Source organism: Bufo gargarizans, chromosome 11 (assembly GCF_014858855.1).
Source record: "Bufo gargarizans isolate SCDJY-AF-19 chromosome 11, ASM1485885v1, whole genome shotgun sequence".
Classification (NCBI taxonomy): domain Eukaryota; kingdom Metazoa; phylum Chordata; class Amphibia; order Anura; family Bufonidae; genus Bufo; species Bufo gargarizans.
This window is the reverse complement of record NC_058090.1, coordinates 54,962,226-54,985,030: the sequence shown is the minus strand read 5'-3', so window position 1 is coordinate 54,985,030 and position 22,805 is coordinate 54,962,226. Positions and strand designations below refer to the sequence as shown.

Below are 22,805 nucleotides of genomic sequence, written 5' to 3'. Positions count from 1 at the left end.
TCACCCACAGATCCCCCATAACAGTGCGTCACCCACAGATCCCCATAACAGTGCGTCACCCACAGATCCCCCATAACAGTGCGTCACCCACAGATCCCCCCATAACAGTGCGTCACCCACAGATCCCCCCATAACAGTGTCCGTCAGCCACAGATCCCCCCATAACAGTGTCCGTCAGCCACAGATCCCCAGTAATAGTGCCATCCACAGACCACAATTAGTTCAAAACCCACCAAAAGCACACCTTTTGGTTCAAAATATTTTTTTTCTTATTTTCCTCCTCAAAAACCTAGGTGCGTCTTATACGGCGAAAAATATGGTATATCACAGAGAGCTATACTGTGCAGTATAGCTTATAATGCACAGTACAGCTCTCTGTGATATGTATTGGATGCCAGGGCTGTGCCCACATGTGACTATGCAGGCTGCCAGGGTTATGTAGTGTATACTATTAGTTTACATACAGTCTCCAGTTTACAGTAATCTCCAGGAGTGGCATCGGCTGGGCAAATCAGCTTCTAGGATCTGGGCTCCATGGGCACTCTGTGGCCCTCACATGCTTCTTTATACATCACAGCAAGGAGATTGGGGCAGTTGACAGCAGGGCTCCGGCTGGAGGTAGCACTTTGTGAAAGGTTGTCACACAGGTTGTCAGGGGCTGGGAGTGGAGAACATCTTGGTGTGTAACCTGGTGTCACTGTGCTGTACAAAGGACCTGCTGGGCATGGTGCCTCCACAGAGGGCAGGGAATCAGATTGACTGAGGAGGGCTTGTACTTTGGAGAAGAATATGTGGCTTCATGTGACAGAGCAGAGGAATCGCACAGAAGAGTGTGTGGATGAGGATACGTCGTGTCTCCAGGAGCTCTGCCCCTGACATCTCCAAGTGACAGACCCTGCTGGACCCCCCAGGCACCCTGCACACATTATAAATGCACAGTATAGCTTTCCCTGATATGTATTTGATGTCAGGGCCATGCCCACATGTGGCGAGTGGCGGTGCATTATACACAGCAGCACGGTGTCCGGTACTCACAAAGACGTGGTAGACAAATGCCCAGCCCCGGGGTCTCTCCAGCACGTTGCACAGGTAGTTATGCAGCCTCCGGTACTTCACGTTCCTCCGGCAGCTCTGGCTGCTGTTGTACGACAGCGGCTTCCCCAATAAGCTCATGCGAGCTCCCTGCTTCCCACGGCGGCTCTCCTGCAAGCCCCCTCCTGGTCCCACACCGCTGCCCCTGCCAGTGTCACCGGTGCCCAGGAGAAGCAGCCCATCCCCTCTACTGGAGTTCAACAGCACCCTGTTGCCCCGACTCCACATCTTTCGTGCCGTAGTAACGGTCCCTGCCCCTGCCTTTACCTCCAGAGCTGCTTTTTATCCAGAGCCCAGAGCCTCCCACATCACCTCCACTATGGTTGCGGGACATGGCATCACCGGCGTGGGCACAGAGGGCTCTGGGTGCATGCACAGAGCAGACCTGGGGACAGGGTGGCAGCGCTTCCTGGCTTCAGACTGTCAGATCTGATCACAAGTTGGCACCAGCCATACATACAGGAAGGCTCTGTGTGCAGGGTGCCAGGGGTGTCCAGCAGTGTCTGTCACTTGGAGATGTCAGGGGCAGAGCTCCTGGAGACACGACGTATCCTCATCCACACACTCTTCTGTGCGATTCCTCTGCTCTGTCACATGAAGCCACATATTCTTCTCCAAAGTACAAGCCCTCCTCAGTCAATCTGATTATCTGCCCCCTGTGGAGGCACCATGCCCAGCAGGTCCTTTGTACAGCACAGTGACACCAGGTTACACACCAAGATGTTCTCCACTACCAGCCCCTGACAACCTGTGTGACAACCTTTCACAAAGTGCTACCTCCAGCCAGAGCCCTGCTGTCAACTGCCCCAATCTCCTTGCTGTGATGTATAAAGAAGCATGTGAGGGTTACAGAGTGCCCATGGAGCCCACATCCTAGAAGCGGATCTGCCCAGCCGATGCCACTCCTGGAGAGTCCCTTGCTGCTCTCTGTACAGGAGGGGACAGTGATCACACAGCTCTCTGCATCCAGCAGGCTGCTCAGCCTCCACACAGGCAGCTCCCAGCAGTCTACTGTGCCTTCCTACATAGAAGCCTGGAGGTCACTTCCAGGCAGCTGAAACTCCATGCATGATGGACAGAGTGGCTGTGAGAAGCTTGGAGCCCACCACCTCCAGGCAGCTGCACTTCAACAACTTTTCCAGGAGAACCCAGCAACTCTGTGAGAGCAGGAAGGGGTTGCCAGTCACTCACTTGTCCCTGTGCAGCCTGCAGCTCCAGTCCTTCTCCTGGTGCTGCTGCTGACATACATTCAAGGGGGACAGAAGGGGAAGGGGGTGAGGAAGAGGAGGAAGGCCAGGTACTTACAGGAGGACTATATCTGAGTATAAATTAAAGGGGTTGTTCGGGTTCAGAGCTGAACCCGGACATCCCTCCATTTTCACCCAGGCAGGCCTTCTGACTTGAGCATCGGAGCAGTTCATGCTCCGATGCTCTCCTTTGCCCTGCGCTAAATCGCGCAGGGCAAAGGCATTTTTTGAAGATCTGGTGACGTGCCGGGGCTCTCCATGGGGCTGCCAGGAACCCCGGTGACGTCAACGGCACTGATGGCTGGGATTTAGCGCTGCCCTAGCCAGTAAAATGGTAATATGAACAATGGGGTTCTACAAAAGAGCTATTGTGGGGCAAAGTTCATATTCGTGTTTACACACGTGTTTTAAAATGAATGCTTTCCCCTTTTATAAACAAGTAAATAATGACGCAATGCTGTGGGGCTGGTGTGCAACTTTTTCCAGGGCTGGTTTTTATCCCCAGTCCGGCCCTGCTTCTATAGGAGAGCTCTGTAGGTGTAGCGGACGTAAGCCTGGAGCCGTCGGTTCAGCAGGTATTAATCCAAACCGCGATCCAAAAGGTAGAATGCCACTTGTAGAGGATAGCACCAGACTTCCACTTCCAAAGGTCTCAAAGGAAGGAGGTCACAAGAATGGTGAAGTACGTACCAATGTGTCAGATAAAAATAATTTCATATACTCACAAAAGTACAGGTATAAAAGCGTGTTTAAAAACAATCTGTGTTGCCCGACCCGGGTTTCGCCATAATGCTTCGTCCCAGACGATAAAAACTGAACTGAACGCGATCGCAGACAAAACTTAATGACTTTGTTTGCGAAATCGCACATTTTTCACTGAACGCATTCGCAACACATCTGGACCTGATCCGCACACGCTTATCTGCAAGGGGCCTTAGACTGGCCTAATTTTTATTTGCACGTGAAAAAAGTTGCATCTTTGCAGAGAAAAGTCGCATGTCTTCCAGAAAGAAAACAAACTACAGCAGCCCTGGAGTGGAGTAGAAATTTGTTTTTGGGACAAATTTAAGCACAAAAAAAAAAAGGTGCACCTACATAAATAGATCAGAAAATAGTCTCCAAAACAGGTGCAGCTTCAGTAGTAAATGCTAATATAAAATAAGGGGGTCATTTATTATACTGAAATATGCCAGTATCAGGCATATTTCAGGCACAGATGGCGGAGCAAAGGTTAGTTGTGCAGCAATCTGCAACTTTTCCACGCTCACACCAGGTCTAAAATTGTAAGCGTGGTGTGGGCCAGTACGCCCGTCTCATTTATCGTCTTCTATGCCTGGATTAGACATAGAAAATTGTGTAAATGTAAGGCCTCATGCACACGACCGTTGTTGTGTTCCGTTCCGCAAAATGGGGTTCCGTTATCCGTTTCCGTGTGTTTTCCTTTATTTTGCGAGGATCACTAGACATGAAGGAAAGTAAAAAAAAAACTGGTCAGGTGTGCATGACTGCTTGGAGATCACCATGCCTCCAATATATACTACGAAGAAATTTTTTTGGAGGGTTCAGTCAGCACAGCCCTGTATGCAGGTGCACATTGCTATGCCATAGCAATGTGCACCTGCATACAGGGCTGTGCTGACTGAACCCTCCAAAAAAATTTCTTTGTAGTATATATTGGAGGCATGGTGATCTCCAAGCAGTCATGCACACCTGACCAGTTAGTCTGCCCTGGAGGCTGGTTTTAAAGTCAGTATAAAACGGAGTCTGCTTATATAGCACCTACCAGTAGCCATTTGGCTCCAGGAGAAGTATATAGTGGGCTCAGCATGCATGTTGGTACTTGCATCCCTGAATCCGATGAAAGCTGTAATGGCACCGGACGGGGTTAAAAGCAGAGTGTGCTTGGCGTGCATGCTGTAACTGCGCTCCCTGGACTTTGTGTGGCTGTCATGGCTCATAACAGGTAGGAACTAGTGTTAGGGACCACTCATGGAGGCGACCTTGACATGGTGAGTAGCTTATTACTCTTTGGCCAAAATGTACATCAATGCCTCATTCAACATCCAGCATAGAGGCAGGGCAGAGTGCTGGTTGCAGAGTGCGATAGCATTTGTGTTTTTGCGAAAGTAAAAAAAAGTCTAAGTCAAGTTTGCCATGCAAATGATAGGAAAAAAACGGACGCGCGGACGCGGATGACAATCTTGTGTGCCTCCGCGTTTTTTCACAGAACCATTGACTTGAATGGGTCCGCGAACCGTTTTCCGTGAAAAAAAATAGGACTGGCGCTGGTTATGCTAATGTAGAGGCCGGCTCCTCTCTTAACTTTGGCGGATGCTCCGCCAGCTATGGTGCAACACGCCAGACCTGCAGGGTATAGCGAAGTCACGGTTATGGGCAATCGAGGGTTACTCACTGTATTGGAGAACCCTGGGCAGGCGCGTGGCACTGAAGGAGAGGTAGACACGGTTCCTCTGGGGCACACTCTGTATATAGGGACCAGGCCTGATGGTGGGTGAGGTGCCCTGGATGTTACAGGTGTTTTGAGTGCCTGGGGCAAGGTCCCTGTTGGATTCGTGACGCCAGTGCCTTTGACGGTGGCACACCGGTTGGTAGTTGGAATGATGGAGGTACACAGGTAGAATAGTGAACCAAACGTTACTTTACTGAACAGTCCAACTTTGTACAGCAGGTGGTAACACAGTCTTTAAATCACAGTTTCACAGGTAGGCTTTCTCCACAAAATGGCAGGTATTAATTATGCAAGATACGCAGAGGGTAAATTCACAATGCACTCAGAAGCAGGTTGTACCTTTCCTCAGAAATAGTGTACACTGTTCTTTCTAGAACTCCTGTCTGGCTTTCTATCCCAAGGCCCGGATGCCTAAATGGTGGCTTAAATCCTTGGTAATTATATCTTCCTCAGGTATTAGATTCTTGCTTTATTTTCTAAGGCATCTGCCCATCAGGGTTACTTATCTTTCCCTGAGATTTTCTTACTTGTTTGGTGGATGACTGTGGGCTTTCTCCCAGGAGGTTCTGTCCTGCGACTGGGGTGTCTCTACTGAGCTAATCCTAGCCTCAGGAGCTTCAGGTGGACGAAGTAACTCTTCTAGTCCCCTGGAATGAACTAACTCCCTCCTGTCTGGGCCTTCCTATATGTATCTAGGGCTCTCTAGTTCCCCCTAACGCCTGGGAGGCTAAACTACACCCTGACAGGCCTGACACCCAGATAACACAGGGAAAAACATGCACATGTCATTCAATGCAATGAAACACATTAACCTGTGTAGTGCCCACCTTTACCTAGTGGGACACTACATACCCCCACGCTATGACGTTGCCCGTCCTCGGTGCAACATGGAGGGTCCGCCCATCTGGAAGCGGCAACCTGAAAGACAGATGAGAACATGCACATACAGTATTCACCACATTTACAATATAACAGTGGGCAAACAGGATCACTGAAAGGAGTGGTGACAAGGGGCGTCGTTCTCTTCTCTCAGGATAATGTGAGGGAACAGGGGCGCTGACCTGGCACAGCGTATCAATAAATATCAGGATAGTCCATAATAGAACAGTAGAAGAAATGTAAATAACCATAAGTCCTTGGAGGCTCAAAGGATCACATGAGTCCATACCCAGGCTTGCAAAAGTTAAACAGGGGTTTCCCGTGAGGGGCTACCTGGGCCCATAATGTAGTCCCCAAACCTCACAGGTGGATGCCCCCTGGTAGAACGGGTAGACCTTCTTACTGGCAGGGATTCTTCCTGCCTGGCTTCAGGAATGTCAGAGGAGCCCATCGCCTCTGGAGCTTCTTCAGGAGCTCTCTGGGGTACGGTGTCCTGAGGCTGAGGGCTAACAGGAACAGGAGCAGGAACCAGTAAATTCAGCCAGGGAGTGAGGGCCCAGTGGAGCGGCTCTTTATCATGGATCAGGTTCTCCACAGCCTGCATAGGGTCCATAGGTGGAGCCGGCAACTCCTCTTCAGAAGGCTCAGGTTCCATCTCCTCTGCCGCTGGTTCTCCTTCCATACAAGGCTTGAGGCGGTTCCTGTGGACGACTTGGGAACCTTTTCCGTCTCTGGAGACTTGATAGATGTGGGCTGCAGCATTGGGGATGGCAGTGATGATATAGGGAATCCTTTCCCATTTGCTGTCCAACTTGCTGGTCCGGTGGTTGTTTTTCAACCATACCTTGTCTCCCAGAGCCAGGGGTCCCGCATGGGCAGTCTGATCATAGTCCTTCTGCTGCCTTTCTCGAACAATCTCCATCCGTTCCTGGACAATCTCCTTAGCATTAAGAAGACGCCTTTGGTGCTCCACTACCCAATCAGTCTTGGGCAGTGGGTTGATCTCATCCGGCACCTGTACCCCTAGGGAGTGATCCACAGGCAATCTCCCTTGTCGGCCGAACATCAAATAGAACGGGGTGTAACCGGTGGAACAATGGATGGTGTTGTTGTAAGTGTACATAAGCTGCGGCAACAGAGTAGGCCAATCTCCCCTCGTCTCAGGGGGTACTGCTCTCAGCATTTCAATGAGAGTCTTATTCATTTTCTCACAGAGTCCGTTACCTTGCGGATGATAAGCGGTGGTCCGGACTTTCTGGCAGTTGTGTAGCAGGCACATCTCATGAAACAGCTGTGACTCAAACGCAGACCCTTGATCGGTGAGGATCCTTTCTGGGCAGCCGTAGGGCAGCAGGAAATGCTTCCAGAACGCCTCCGCTGTGGTCTTGGCTGTCAGGTCTTTCACAGGCACTGCTACGACAAACTTGGTGAAGTGATCAATTATAGTCATGGCATATGTATACCCTGAGCGACTCGGCTCTAACTTTACATAATCAATGGCAACAAGTTCTAAAGGAGCCTTACTTACAATAGGATGGAGAGGCGCCCTCTGGTCATGGCGTTCAGTCCACCCCACAGCACAGGCAGTGCATTCTCTGCACCATTTCTCAATATCTTCTCTCATCCCGATCCAATAGAATCTTCTGCGAATGGTGGCCTCAGTCTTTTGCACACCGAAGTGTCCGGACTGCTTGTGGTACATATCCAGCACCAGGCTGGCATCCCGACGTGGCAGGAGAATTTGATACACTCTATCATAGGACACTGGATCCAGACTCCTTCTGAGCAACAGGCCCTTTTGAAGGAATAGTTGATGGCGATGTCTCCACAGTCTCACTAGCTCTGGGTCTGCACTCTTCCTGCGGATCCTCTCAGGGATTTTTCCACTGGTAAGGAAGTCAAGCAGTTCACCGAGGACTCTACTTTCGGACTGGAGCTTAATCCATCTTTCTTGATCGCCTCTGGACTCAGGACCATCTGATGAGGAAGGGTCAGCAGCAGGGGAATCTTCAGTACGTATATTATCCTGCTGGGTAAATTTATTATAGAACGCTGGCATCTCCACCTCTTCCCAGGCATCTTTCGGTTCATCTGGGGCTTCTGTAGTGGGGAGTCGTGACAGAGCATCAGCGTTATCATTGGAGCGGCCTGCCCGGTACTTCACAGTAAAATCATAGTTGGCCAGGCGGGAGGCCCATCTTTGCTCCAGTGCCCCTAATTTGGCTGTATTCAGATGCGCCAGGGGATTATTATCCGTGAAGGCAACAAACTGTGTGGCAGCGAGATAGTCCATGAACTTTTCGGTCACAGCCCACACTAAGGCAAGAAACTCCAGCTTGAAAGAACTGTAATTCTGGTCAGTTCTTCTCAGCTCCCTTCAGGGATCTGCTGGCGTAGGCAATTACCCTTTCTTTGTTATCTTGCACTTGAGCCAACACGGCCCCCAGGCCTCTTTTACTGGCATCTGTGTAGAGGTGGAATGGCTTCTGATAATCTGGGTAACCCAGAACAAGGGGTTCAGTCAACTTCTTCTTTAGGAGTTGGAAGGCAATTTCCCGCTCTTCATTCCACTCAACAGGAATAGGAGTCTTTGGGCTCTTTTTTGGATGCCCCCTCAAGAGTTCCTGGATGGGATCCGCAATTAGTGCGAAATGCGGGATGAATCGCCTATAATACCCTGCAAAACTGAGAAAGCTTCTCACCTCTTTCACGGTCGTAGGAGTAGGCCAGTTACGGACAGCAGCAAGTTTGTCAGGATCAGGCTGTACTCCTTCGGCACTGACAATGTGCCCGAGATATTTGACGGCTGGTTTCAGCAGGTGGCACTTGGATGGCTTGATTTTGAGGCCATATTTAGTAAGAACTTGAAACACCTCACCCAGGTGCTTTAGATGGCCCTTATACGTCTTGGAGTATATAATGACGTCATCCAGGTATAATAGCACCGTCTCAAAATTCCTATGGCCTAAACAACGTTCCATCAGCCTCTGGAACGTTCCTGGAGCATTACACAGTCCAAATGGCATATAATTGAATTCAAACAGGCCCATAGGTGTAGTGAAAGCAGTCTTTTCTCGATCTTCTGGGGCCATGGGTACCTGCCAGTACCCACTGGTTAAGTCCAAGGTGGAGAAATAGGCTGATGACCCCAAGGCAGTCAGGGACTCTTCAATGCGTGGCAATAGATAAGCATCCTTGTGGGTGATTTGATTAATTTTCCTGTAATCCACGCAGAACCTTATGCTGCCATCTTTTTTTCGAACGAGTACTAGGGGCGCAGCCCAGGGACTATGACTGTCCCGGATTATATTAGAGTCTTTCATCTCTTGTATCATCTCTTTCACAGACTGATAGGTAGTAGGTGGTATGGGTCTGTGCCTCTCCTTAATAGGAGGGTGAGAGCCAGTGGGTATGGTGTGTTTGATCACACTGACCTCTCCATAGTCTTTGGAGTGTTTGCTGAAAGCCTGGTGGTGTTCCTTCACCAGCTTCAGGACTCCCTCTATTTGCTCCTTTGGGGTGGATTCGTTCCCCACATGTAGTTCTTCCCACCAGGATGCCGTTGGGGTGCTGCTGTTCTGCGCGGTCTGGAACGCCTCCGCGGCAGGCAGACGGATCACATCCTGGAAAGACACCTGGAAGAGCTGAGCAACGGGGCAGTGTTTAAAGAGAGTAACGGGATGATCACCAAAGTTGATTAAACGAACAGGCACTTTACCTTGAGACACGGTCACCAGGCTCTTGGCTGTCCGTACGAAAGGATGATCCTTAATAGGAATAGGTTCCACTAGGGCTTGATAGTCCTGACCCTGGATCCCTAATACAGCACGGCACCACAGGATGATCTGGGAATTTGGAGGTAAAATCACCGGCCGGTTATCCCGGATCCGGACAGTGCAAATTTCTCCTTTCTTGTTGGCGAACCTTTGTTGAGCGCACAGCACGCTAATAGTTTTCTGGATAACTCTTCTGGAAGCAGGTGAGGCGGACGATATGGTCTGATTCAATGCTTCAAGCACTTCGGAGTAACAATTTTTAAGAACATTAGTCCCTAAGATCACAGGGTGTCCTCCTTTACCTCCGGCTTGTACCACAATCACGCCTTGCTGTGGCAGGGTGGCTTCTCCCACCTGAAGAGTAGGTTCCCAATACCCATGCACTTTCACTGGCTTACCGTTGCTAGCGATGATATCTAGCCAGGACTCTGGTGGCTGGGTGAGGAGACTTGGATCCCAGAACTTGTTGAAAGCAGGCCGTTGAATGGTGGTGACCTGTGACCCAGTGTCCAACAGGGCTTCAAAGGGTATCCCGTTGATACATATATTAATTTTCGGACAGGATCCTACATACTTAGGCATCCAGTTTGGATCCTTTGGACCTACTGTTCTACCTCCCGAGGGGCGGTCCTCTGCCTCAGGGGTTACCCGTTTAACTGCCAGCACATTGATTCAGTATGTCCATATTTCTTGCAGTGATGGCAGACAGGCTGTTTTCTACTTCTGGGCCGGTACTTCGGTCGCCCATCAGGCTCTTTTGGATATACATCTCCATATGCAGGTGGGAGCCTTGGAGGAAAAGGACCTTCATCTTCTAGTAACAATGGTCTCTCCCACTCCTCTATCTTTTTGCACACCTTCTCTAGACTTAGAGTAAGATAGTTCACTTGCTCCATTAGTGCTGCCACTACATCCGTGACTGGAGCTTGGGTGGCTTGACCGACTCCTGCAGACCCCACATTAACAGTCTTTGGCTGACAAGCCTGGGTTTCAGGGAAGGTTGCTGGCCCTGGAGCAGGGTTCTGGCCTAGTATGCTGATGGCCAATTCTTTAAAATCCAAGAATGTACAGTGAGGGTGTTGAGCTGACAACATCCGTTGCTGGCCCTTTAAATGTTCAGTACTTATGCCTGCAATGAATTGCTCTCTAAGAGTCCGGTCCTGGTCCTCAGCTTCTTTAGGATCCACTTGGACTACAGCTCTCAGCGTCTCCTGTAAGGACAGGGCAAAATCACGGAGCGACTCTCCAGGCTGCTGCTTTCTGCTGAAGAAACGCATTTTAATTTCTGACACCGTTCTGGCTTCAAATGTGGTGCCCAAACGTTCAAAGATCTGTTCCAGGCTATTTTTCTCAGAACGGGGCCATGACATTACTTCCCTGCGGGCGGCCCCTTCTAACTGAGCTAAGAGGATCTCCATTTGCTGCTCAGCATTTATGGGATAAAGCCGGAACAAGGCCAGTATCTGTTCCCTGAAGTCTTTTAACTTGTGGGCTTCCCCTGAATAACGTGGGAACCAGGGGGCCCCGAAATAGTACGGCACCGCCTGATTCTTTTCGCGCCAAAGTCCTCTTTTTCGCGCCAAACAGCTCCACGAGGCGCACTTGTAATCCGATCAGGTTAAGTGAGCAATATGGCTGTCTATTCACTGACAGCAAGCGGTGACTTAAATCGGCAGCAAACAGTCCAGATAACAAAATCTTCACACCGCAATTAACACAGTTCACTTTGGCCCAGCAATTTGCAATAAAACAATTAGGGCTTGTCACTTTAAGGCAATTTACAGCACACAGTTTTTGTATCCGCAATGGCGCAGGAATGTTCGTATCCTGTTCATGACTCCAATTTATGCAACACGCCAGACCTGCAGGGTATAGCGAAGTCACGGTTATGGGCAATCGAGGGTTACTCACTGTATTGGAGAACCCTGGGCAGGCGCGTGGCAGTGAAGGAGAGGTAGACACGGTTCCTCTGGGGCACACTCTGTATATAGGGACCAGGCCTGATGGTGGGTGAGGTGCCCTGGATGTTACAGGGTATTTTGAGTGCCTGGGGCAAGGTCCCTGTTAGGATTCGTGACGCCAGTGCCTTTGACGGTGGCACACCGGTTGGTAGTTGGAATGATGGAGGTACACAGGTAGAATAGTGAACCAAACGTTACTTTACTGAACAGTCCAACTTTGTACAGCAGGTGGTAACACAGTCTTTAAATCACAGTTTCACAAGTAGGCTTTCTCCACAAAATGGCAGGTATTAATTATGCAAGATACGCAGAGGGTAAATTCACAATGCACTCAGAATCAGGTTGTACCTTTCCTCAGAAATTGCGTACACTGTTCTTTCTAGAACTCCTGTCTGGCTTTCTATCCCAAGGCCCGAATGCTTAAATGGTGGCTTAAATCCTTGGTAATTATATCTTCCTCAGGTATTAGATTCTTGCTTTATTTTTTAAGGCATCTGCCCATCAGGGTTACTTATCTTTCCCTGAGATTTTCTTACTTGTTTGGTGGATGACTGTGGGCTTTCTCCCAGGAGGTTCTGTCCTGCGACTGGGGTGTCTCTACTGAGCTAATCCTAGCCTCAGGAGCTTCAGGTGGACGAAGTAACTCCTCTAGTCCCCTGGAATGAACTAACTCCTTCCTGTCTGGGCCTTCCTATATGTATCTAGGGCTCTCTAGTTCCCCCTAACGCCTGGGAGGCTAAACTACACCCTGACAGGCCTGACACCCAAATAACACAGGGAAAAACATGCACATGTCATTCAATGCAATGAAACACATTAACCTGTGTAGTGCCCACCTTTACCTAGTGAGACACTACATGGGGCTTTATTAAGACCGGCGGCTAAGGGTACTTTCACACTTGCGGCAGATGATTCCAGGACGCAAACTGATGGCATTTGTCAGACTGATCCGGATGCGGCTCTGTCTGAAAAATGCATTGAAATACTGACTCCGTCTTTCCGGGGTGTCATCCGGATAAACAGATCCGGTATTAATTTTTTTGGCATTTTTAAAGGTCTGCGCATGCTGAGACCGGAAAGCCAGATCCGTTTTGCCGGAACACTTAATGTCGGATCTGGTACTAATACACTTCAATAAAAATTAATGCCGGATCCGGTATTCCGGCAAGTGTTCAGTATTTTTGGCCTGAGAGAAAACTGCAGCATGCTGCGGTATTTTCTCCGTCAAAAAAACATAAGAGGAACTGAAGTGATGCATCCTGAATGGAATTATCTCCATACAGAATGCATTAGGATAAAACTGATCAGTTTTTTTCCGGTATTGAGCTCCTGTGATGAACTCAATACCGGAAAACAAAAACGCTAGTGTGAAAGTACCCTAAAATGTCGGTCAATAAATTACCCCCTAAGTGTCTAAAACTGAATTTTTAGACTTAAAACAGGCTAAAACACTATAGTAAATGTGCCCCACAGTAATATATGTGTCTATAGTAATGCTATCCTGCATTATCTAGGCCTCCAGAAGTACAAAAGAGCTGTCATCTGTCAATAAATCACCCGCCCTTTAATAATAATGAGATGACTCTGGTAACCCTACCAGACTACACAGAAAAGCTGAAAAACTAACTGTAGAAAACAGGCAATATCAGCTTGTTGTGTGTTCCAGTGTGAACGCTGGAATATTTCATGATTTTTCTCATGGGTAGTCACATAAAAATGTTTAAATACTTAAAATATATAGTAAATACCTTATTTAGATATGTTGTTTTGATTAAGTATTCCCTGAAAGGAGTTTTCAGGGTTTTCTGTTGTTTTTATTTGTCATGTATGACCTAATAAAAGATTCATACTAGGACAGCAGGTGACTCAGTGGTTACCATTGGTGCCTTGCAGCGCCGGGGTCCTAGGTTTGAATCCAACCATGAACAACATGTTCTCCCTGTGTTTGTGTAGGTTTCCTCCAGGTACTCCGGTTTCCTTCCACACTCCAAAGACATACTGATAGGGACCTTAGATTGTGAGCCCCATTGGGGACAGCGTGATGCTAATGTCTGTAAAGCGCTTCGGAATATAATAGCGCAATATAAGTGCATAAAATAAATAAAAACACTCTCCTCGTCCCAATGCACCGACCCTGCCCCCTGGCTCCCTTTTGGGCATCTTCCAGTACCTGGCTTGTTTACTTCTCATTGAGGTATGGAAATGGCCATGTGCACTGCTGCAGACAACGCCTAGCTTCAGCAGCGACGTGTCCCCAAGTGTCATGTGGCTGCAGTGGCGCATATGGCCATGTCCATACCCCAGACAGAAGTAAACAAGCTGGAGATGGATGGAGCAGCAGAGAGCACGCTAGTCTTTCATTAGCTCCAACACACAACGTGGCATAACTATAAACCGAAAAAAGCCTTTATCTCTTTCCGGACCGGGACATTTTTCACCTTTCTGCCCAGGCCATTTTTAGCAAATCTGACATGTGTGACTTTATGTGGTAACAACATTAAAACGCTTTAACTTATCCAGGCCATTCTGAGATTGTTTTCTTATCACATATTGTACTTCATGACCGTGGTAAAATTGAGTAAAAAAAATCCATTTTTATTTATTTCAAAAATACAAAATTTACGAAAAAATTAGAAAAATTTGCAAATTTCCATATTTTTATTTCTCTACTTTTCTAATAGATAGTAATACCTCCAAAAATAGTTATTACTTTACATTCCCCATATGTCTATTTCAAGTTTGGATCATTTTGAAAATTACATTTTATTTTTTGGGGACGTTAGAATGCTTAGATGTTTAGAAGAAAATCTAAAATTTTTAAGAACATTTCCAAACCCCAATTTTTTTAGGACCAGTTCAGTTATGAAGTCACTTTCTGGGGCTTACATATTAGAAACCACCCATAAATCACCCCATTTTAGAAACTACACCCCTCAAGCTATTTAAAACAGATTTTTACAAACTGTGTTAACCCTTTAGGTGCCCCACAAGAATTAAGTGAAAATGGGAATAAAATGTTCACTTTTTTTTTGCAGATTTTACATTTTTATCTATTTTTTCTGCAACCCTTGATGGGTTAACAGAAAAAAAAAACTTTAAATCTATTACCCTGGAGCTTACAGAAACACCCCATGTGTGCTCAAAAACTGATGCATGGGCGCACAGCATGCTTCAGAGTGGAAGGAGCACCATATGGCTTTTGGAGAGCGGATTTAGCTGGAATGGTAATTAGGAGCTATGTCGCATATTAAGACACCCTCAGGTGGCCCTACAGTAGAAACGCCCAAATAGTCACCCCATTCCAGAAACTACACCCCTTAAGGAATATTTAAAGGGTGTAGTGAGCACTTTGACCCATCAGGCATTTCACAGAATTAGGAAACGATTAGCTGTGAAAATGAAAAATTTAATTTTTTTCCAGAAAAATTTGCTTTACACCCACATTTTTACTTTCATAGGGGGTAACAGGACAAAAGGCACCCCACATTTTGTTACCCATTTCCCCCCCAAATACACCAACACCCCATATGTGCTCAAAAAATGATGTATAGGTGCATGGCAGGGTTCAAAAGGGAAGTTGGGCCATAGGGCTTTTGGAGGACAGATTTTGGAGGATTGGCTTTTGGGAGCTATGTCGCATATAAAGACACCCTAAGGTACCCCTAGAGTAGAAACCCCAAAAAAGTGACCCCAATTCTAGAAACTACACTCCTCAAGGAATATTTCAAGATGTGTAGTGAGAACTTTGTCCTCAACAGTGATTCATGGAATGGGCTGTGAAAATGAAAAATTTTAACTTTTTCTAGAAAAATTAACTTTAGGCCCAAATTTTTCACTTTCACAAGGGGGAACTGGAGAAAATATACCCCCTAGTTTATTGCCCATTTTCTCCTGATTACAGCAATACCCTATATGTGCTTGTATACCGCTATATGGGCATACCACAGGGGTCAGAAGGAAAGGAGCACCAAGTGGCTTCTGGAAGGCAGATTTCACCGGAATAATTGACAGGCGCCATCTTGCAATTGAACACACCGTGAGGTTCCCCTAGAATGTAAACCCCCAAAAAGTAATCCCATTCCGGAGACTACACCCCTCAAGGAATATTTCAAGGTGTAGTGAGCACTTTGACCCATCGGGCGTTTCACACAATTAGGAAAAGCTTGGCTGAAAAAATTAAAAATTTTTCCTGAAAAAGTTGCTTTACACCCACATTTTTACTTTCACAGGGGGTAACAGGACAAAATGCACCCCATATTTTTTCCCCATTTCCCCCTGAATACGCCAACTCCCCATATGTGCTCAAAAATGATGTATGGGCGCACAGCAGGCTTCAGAGTGGAAGGAGCATCACATGGTGTTAGGAGAGAGGATTTAGCTGGAATTGTAATTGGGAGCTATGTTGCATGTAAAAACACCCTGAGGTGGCCCTACAGTGAAAACCCCCAAAAAGTGACCCCATTCCGGGAACTACACCCCTCAAGGAATATTTGAATGTGTGTAGTGAGCACTTTGACCCATCAGGCGTTTCAAAGAATTAGGAAACGCTTGGCTGTGAAAATAAAAAATAAAATAAAAAATTCCCCAAAAAGTTGCTTTACATCCACATTTTTTACTTTCGCAAGGAGTAACAGGAGAAAATGCACGCCACATTTTGCTCCCCTTTTCCCCCTTAATACGCTTACACCCTATATGTGCTCAAAAAATGATGTATGGGCGCATGGCAGGGCTCTAGAGTCAAACAGCTTAATATGGATTTTGCTGACCTGAATTGGCAGACATGTATTTTAGGTGCCATGTTGCATTAAATAAATTCCTGAGGTCCCCAGAAATAAAAAAAAACAACAAGTGACCCCATTTCTGAAAGAGCACCCCCGTACGAACATTTTAAGTGGTAGAAACAGTACTTTTTCAGCAAACAGGTGTCTCACAAAAGACAGAATTACTTGGGGAAGCATTTCAAACCACATATTTGTGGAAAATAAATAATTACTGGTTCTAGCAGACCCCAATTTTTATTCACAAGGGGTTAAAGGAGAAAATGCACCCCAGGTTGTTCCACATTTTCTTTCCATTCAGGAAACACCCCATATGTGCTTGTAGCCTGCTGTATGGGCGCGCAGCAGGCAAACGGCAATATATGAATTTTGCTGACAGGCCTGAATTGGCAGACATGGATTTTAGGTGCCATGTTGCATTAAATACAATTCCTGAGTTCCCCAGAAATGAAAAACCCCAACAAGTGACCCTATTTCAGAAAGAGCACCCCCGTACAAACATTTTAAGTGGTAGAAAGGGTACTTTTCAGCAAACAGGTGTCTCACAGAAGGCAGAAATACTAGAGAAAGGATTTCAAAGCACACATTTGTAAAAATGGAAAATTACTAGCAGACCCCAATTTTTCACTTTCACAAGGGGTTAAAGGAAAAAATGCACCCAAGTATATGTTCCCCATTTTCTCCCCTTTTTGCAAACACCCCATATGTGCTTGTAGCCTGCTGTATGAGCAAAATATGGTTTTTGTAGGCCTGAATAAACAGACATGGATTTTAGGTGCCATGTCGCATTTAAAAAATTCCTGAGGTCCCCAGAAATAAAAATAAAAACTAGAAGTGACCTCTTTTTGGAAAGTGCACACTCGTACGAACATTTTAAGGGGTGGAAAGGGCACGGTTGTCTCACAGAAAAAAATATGTAGTGGTTGTTGGAAAGTGGATATGCAAGCGAGGTGGACTAAATCAGAGATATAAAGTGGAAATATTACAGGGAGCATAAAGGATGAAATTAAATGAATACTCCATGGATGTGTGGTAGATTATGAAACAATCCTGCATGCACAGGCCAGGTTTTTCAGGGCAGGTTTCACAGTGGTAAATGGCGTCTTTCCTTATCCCCCTTTTGGAACACACCCTGCATCTTTTTTGGGTCCTTCCCTTACTTGCTGTCTGGGGGACTTGACCTGGAAAATGTTGCCCTGGTACAAAGATGAGAACGGGGGATGTGGGCAACCTACTGAGTGTAAAAAAAATAAAAAAATAGGGGTTGCGACAATCCCCCAAAAAAAGAAAGAAGAAAAAGAAGAGAACATTTTGAGTATTTTAGCTATAGTACCTCTGTTGTTTGGCTCCACTCTGATGCCTTGAAAACGTTTTTTGTCCGGCCATTTCTGCTGGGTTTATATTTTTTGGAACCATCTTCCAAGCTGTTCTCCTGAGGATCTTTCACTGACTCCTTTGCTGTGCTGATTGTTTTCTTCAGACTATCGGTATAGTTTCACCAGTAAAACGTTGCTAAAGCTTGAATAGCATCACTTACTCTTGAAGAGACAATTTTGTGTCTCGGACAACACACAATGACTACCTCAAACCTCACACAGGGGATAACCCTGAAACGCGTTGAGCAGAATCTCGAATAAAGATATTGCTAAGAAGCCCCTGTATGACTGTCTGCCATCAATATCTGCGACTCTACAGGTGATTCTGGCTAGGGGGGATTGGTTTGTTTGGGTGTCAGTGAAGTGAGTAAATACTCTGATATCTTAATATGTTTTTAGCATGCTGTTTTTTATATTTTTTATCTATAGTTTGTTCTCTATAGATTTATTAGACGCTTCAAGCCTATATGTTTTATGTTTCATGGTTTACATAATTGCGCACAATTAATCTGTAATCCACTATGTGGTGACTCCTAATTGATTGTGGTAGTAGGAGAAACTCTACCCATTTGAGTAACTTAACATAATTCCTTGGCACACATTTAAGGTTGGTGCTTTGGTCTCTTCTTTTTCTTCTTTCTTTTTTTGGGGGATTGTCACGGCCACTAGTTTTTTTTTTTTTTTTGTTGTCCAGATCCCCTGTTCTCATTCTTTCCCTCCAGCAAAATTAGAATACACATGGGCATCTGCCCCTGTTGATTGATTTTACAGCAGCCTCCCTCTTAAACTTTTACTGACAGTGTACCACCCTCTCACTATACCGGCTTACTTCAACACATCCACTTTCTTCTCTTTGCCTCCCAGCACCATTGGCGCCTCTAGTTTTTCTTTTCTCTTTGGGAAGAACCCCTTCCAAAGGATCAGATTAACCCTCATTCCTTTTTTATCTCTTATTGCCCTGGTACAACATAGGCACTTTAACTTCCTGAAACTGGGACCCTCCCTGGCCTGGGTTTGAAAAATTAGGGCCTTGATTACCACCTCGTGGAACTGAAGGAAAGTTCCTCTGTGGCCTGCAGAATGAAATAGCATGCACATTGGCAGCTGTACAATGTGTGCGGCCAGCTTTTTGTACCATACTTTTGTTTTTCGTGTGGCACTGTAGGGCTACATAAGTTGATCTGCAAGATCCACCCCTCCCATGTGCAGGTTGTAGTCCATGATGCAAACTGGTTTGGGGGTAGTGGTTGTGGTACCTCTTACAGCGGCAGGGGTAGTGTAAATGTTTGTCAGTACAAGGACGTCCCTCTTGTCCTTGTACTTAACCACCAGCATGTTTTCATGGAGGAGAGCCCTACTTTCACCCATTCTCAGTGGTTGCCCTACCAGGGATCTAGCAAGCCACAGTAACTCTGGCAGTTAGGGACCTGAATAGGAGTATGCTGGTTACATAGAGGTGGTAACCCTTATCCAGCAGTGGGTGCAGTAACTCCCACACAATCTTTCCACTAACTCCTATGATGGGGGGCATTTTGGGGTTCTATCCGGGAATCTCTCCCTTCATAAACGCTGAATTTGTGGGTGTACCAGGAGCTACTCTCACAAAGTTTGTATATTTTTATGCCATACCTTGCCCGTTTGCTAGGCAGGTACTGGCGGAATCTAATCCTCCCTTTGAACAGTAATAGGGACTCATCTACACATACATTTTTATCGGGGTTGTACACCTCAGCAAACTTGGTGCTGAAGTGGTCAATGACAGGCCTAACTTTGAACAGATGGTCAAATGTTGGGTCGTTTTGGGGTGGGCACTGTGCATTGTCATTGTAGTATAGGAATTTCCGAATTGAATCAAATCGCTTCCGGGTCATGGTCTGACTGTAAATTGTAGTCTGGTAGAAAATGTCCGAACTCCAATATTCTCTAATAGTTGTTTTTTGTTTTTTTTACAATGCCCATATGCAGCACGAGTCCACAAAATGTCATCTCTGCTGCACTTACTGGGGTCCAACCTATGGCAAAGTAGGGTTCTGTGAAATAAATAGCTGGGAATATAAATTTGTTTGGGTCACCATCAAATTTATAAAATCTTCTGAGAAAAAGATTTTGAAAAAATCAATTTCTGTGAAGCCCGTGCAGTCAATTTGGATTCCAGAGTTTCCCACAAACTCTAGGATTTTGGGGCTGATAATTGTCAGGAGGTGGGGTCCATAAAGGTTCACTCTGGAGGGCTACCCCTCCTCTGCTACCCTGGGGCGCCTTCTAGAGGGTCCCTCATCAGCGAAAAATGATGATGATAATGAGGGGGTAGAGGAATAGAGAAAAGTGGCATCATCTTCTCCCTCACTGGCAGACTCAGTATCGGAGGCAAGCATGGCGTATGCCTCTTCAGCGGAGTATACACATTGGGATGGACGGGCCATTTTTTATTTTATTAGGGTGTGATTCACAGTGTTTTCACACGTGAAGGGGCTTGTAATAAATTTGAAATAAAATTTACATATATATCTAACTAACTACCACAATCTGCAGGTCTATTTTCACACAAAAAAAAAAAAAAAAAAAAAAAAAAAATTTGCAGATGCTACTGCGCACACTACTGATCGGTGCTCTGCAGCACGCACGCACGCACACAGATCGTGTGTGAGTGCAAAAACTGTAGTATAAAAGTTCACTGCAGTGAACACTGGCTAAAAATGTTACTTCTATCTATCTATCTATATATATATATATATATATATATCTATATATATATATATATATCTTGACAAAGGCCTCATTGAGTAGGCCGAAACGTTGCTGGGAATAAAGTTTTGGGGTCTTCACCCTGTCACCGAAAGCTGGAAGTGCTGCCTCGTTATTTGGAGAGTACATATTGTGGAGGAGAAGCCGACCTCTGTGAGGAATTGCACCCAGTGCACACTGTCTGACTGTGCTGGTGCTGTATTTGTTGGTGTGTGTGTGTGTGTGTGTATATATATATATATATATATATATATATATATATATAAAGCCCTAACTACTTTTGTCTTCTATTTTAACAAAAAAAGAATATTGCCAAAAAATCTGCACAAATAATCCCAGGTGCTGATCAGGCAGGTACACAATGAGCAGCACTTAGCGGTCACAGCTCGCATGCAGAAAAAGAGGTGCAGAGCTGGAAAAAGGCAACAAAAAAATAAAAAGACCAAAAAAAAGTGCACAGACCAAATGGCGTCCGTAAAACAAGGATGGAGGGGAGGGGGGGTTGCGAAGGGACAGGGACGGGTGTGGTTTAGGGATCTGGAACAGCTGCAAATAAAAATAAAAAAATCTGTGCAGCTATTCCAGATGTTCTTCTTTTCAGCAGGAAAAGGGGTTAAATCGGTGTGGTGTGCACCACAAGTCCCAGCAAGCCAACAAGCAGCACAGAACCTCTCTGCATGCAGTCACTAGCTAGAATGGCTGCATGCAGAGAAGTTCTGCCTCTTCCTGTGCAGCTACAGCGCTGCCATTGGCTGGAGCGTTGTTCCAGCCAATAGCAGCGCTAGCAGGCGACCCAAAACACTGGTGTCCTCTGCATCACATCGGAGGTGACCGGTGCTGCAGGGGGGCGGTGCAGCATGCTGCTCTTACCCGGCATGGCCTGCCGGTAAGAACAGGCATGGTGCTGTGAACACCCCCTCCCCCCGCCGGCGCTGAGCGTTAAGGGGTTAAAGGGGTTGTACAGAGGTTTTATATTGATGACCTATCCTCACAGCACCCCTTTAACTAACAGAAAAATCTATGGAGTTAGACAACAGATCCGATGGCACTGCACATTACCCCGCTTCCTCCTGCAAGTACAGCTGCAGACACTGTTCAGCGTATCCCCTGGTCAGGCGGTGCTCAGCTGGTGTCAGACATTGATAATTCACATGCAAAAAAAGAAAATAATCCAGCGGCACTCACCAACCGACGTTTTCATTTGCTTTATTAACCACGGGTCAGGAGCTGACACGATACAGTGCAACCAAACAAACAGTAAGCGGCGACGGTCGTTTTGCGCTGTGGCCAGAGGAAGCACTTTCTGTCGCCGCTTACTGTTTGTTTGGTTGCACTGTATCGTGTCTGCTCCTGACCTGTGGTTAATAAAGTTAATAAAGCAAATGAAAACGTTGATTGGTGAGTGCCTCTGGATTATTTTCTTTTTTTGCACGTGAACTAACTGAAAAAACATTCTGTGAAACATTCCCTTCAAAAGTCCATCTTTGCATGATTAGTTCTGCACAGTCAACAGACCTGAACAAACAGTTATTAACACAAACTGGTATCCCGGTCAATGAATTTCTTATTTTTGGAAATACTCCTACACATTCAGATCTCTCTCCAAAAAATCTCTCTACAAAATGTAGAATGCTTTTAATAGTCCAGTAGGAAGTGATAATATGTAATATTAAAATCAATCTATGCTTCAGTTGGGGTCAAGATATTTACATCTAGAAAGACTTCCGAGTAGATACTCGCATTAGGTTCCTCTAAGCTAAGAATAAGCCTGACCACCTGATAACTTACTTACTCTTATATTTACATATGAAGAAGTGTGTCTCTTTGTGATTCATAATAAGAATGACAAATTGGAGTTAATCCCAGCAAGAAACCACAAAGGGTGTAGGCATACACCCCCCCTCCTCTCATGAAAGGAACCAAAAGTGTAAGTTGTAGAGCAGGTAGGAACAGGCAAGGACAGAGAGCCCTAACCTAAAACCCAGCCCGCTTTCTCTACCTACTTGCAGTACAAGCCCTACTTGGCAGAACCGCAACTGGACAATGGTCCCTACTCTAAATAAGTGCAGTGGTCAGAAGACAAGCCGAGGTCAGGCACAGAGGAATCAGTATGCAAATGCTGGAACAGGGAACAAGGAACCTAGCTAGTGAGCCAAACAAGACTATCACTGGCAATGGTGTATGGCCAGGAAGGGATTTAAATTGAGTGCCAAGTCACTGGATCAGAACCAGATCGGTAAACTGACTCGACACTCCATTAGTCAGAAACACTAGCACACAGTAACAGAGCAGCTTCCCCGCCTTAGCTGTTAAAGTAGGAGTGGCTGATGCCACTCATTTTGCAATATTGAACTGTTTTGTGTTTATTGGGGATGGCATTCCATGGGGTTAGACATGTGTTCACATCACTGAAACAGTCCAGTAACACAGTCCAATAAGTAGTCAGCTGAAAGTAATTACTGTGAGAGTAATTTGCCAGGT

At 46.1% G+C, this 22,805-nt stretch overlaps 1 protein-coding gene across 1 annotated transcript in view; it reads right to left on the bottom strand.

Annotated features, from left to right (window-relative positions):
• RASGRP1 (RAS guanyl releasing protein 1) overlaps positions 1–21,605 on the bottom strand; it is a 215,855-nt gene extending 194,250 nt beyond the window's left edge. Inside the window, exon 1 of the mRNA XM_044271594.1 lies at positions 21,510–21,605. The gene's annotated coding sequence lies outside the window, so the exon portion shown is untranslated. The remainder of the gene's footprint in view (positions 1–21,509) is intronic.
• Positions 21,606–22,805: the final 1,200 nt, after the last annotated feature.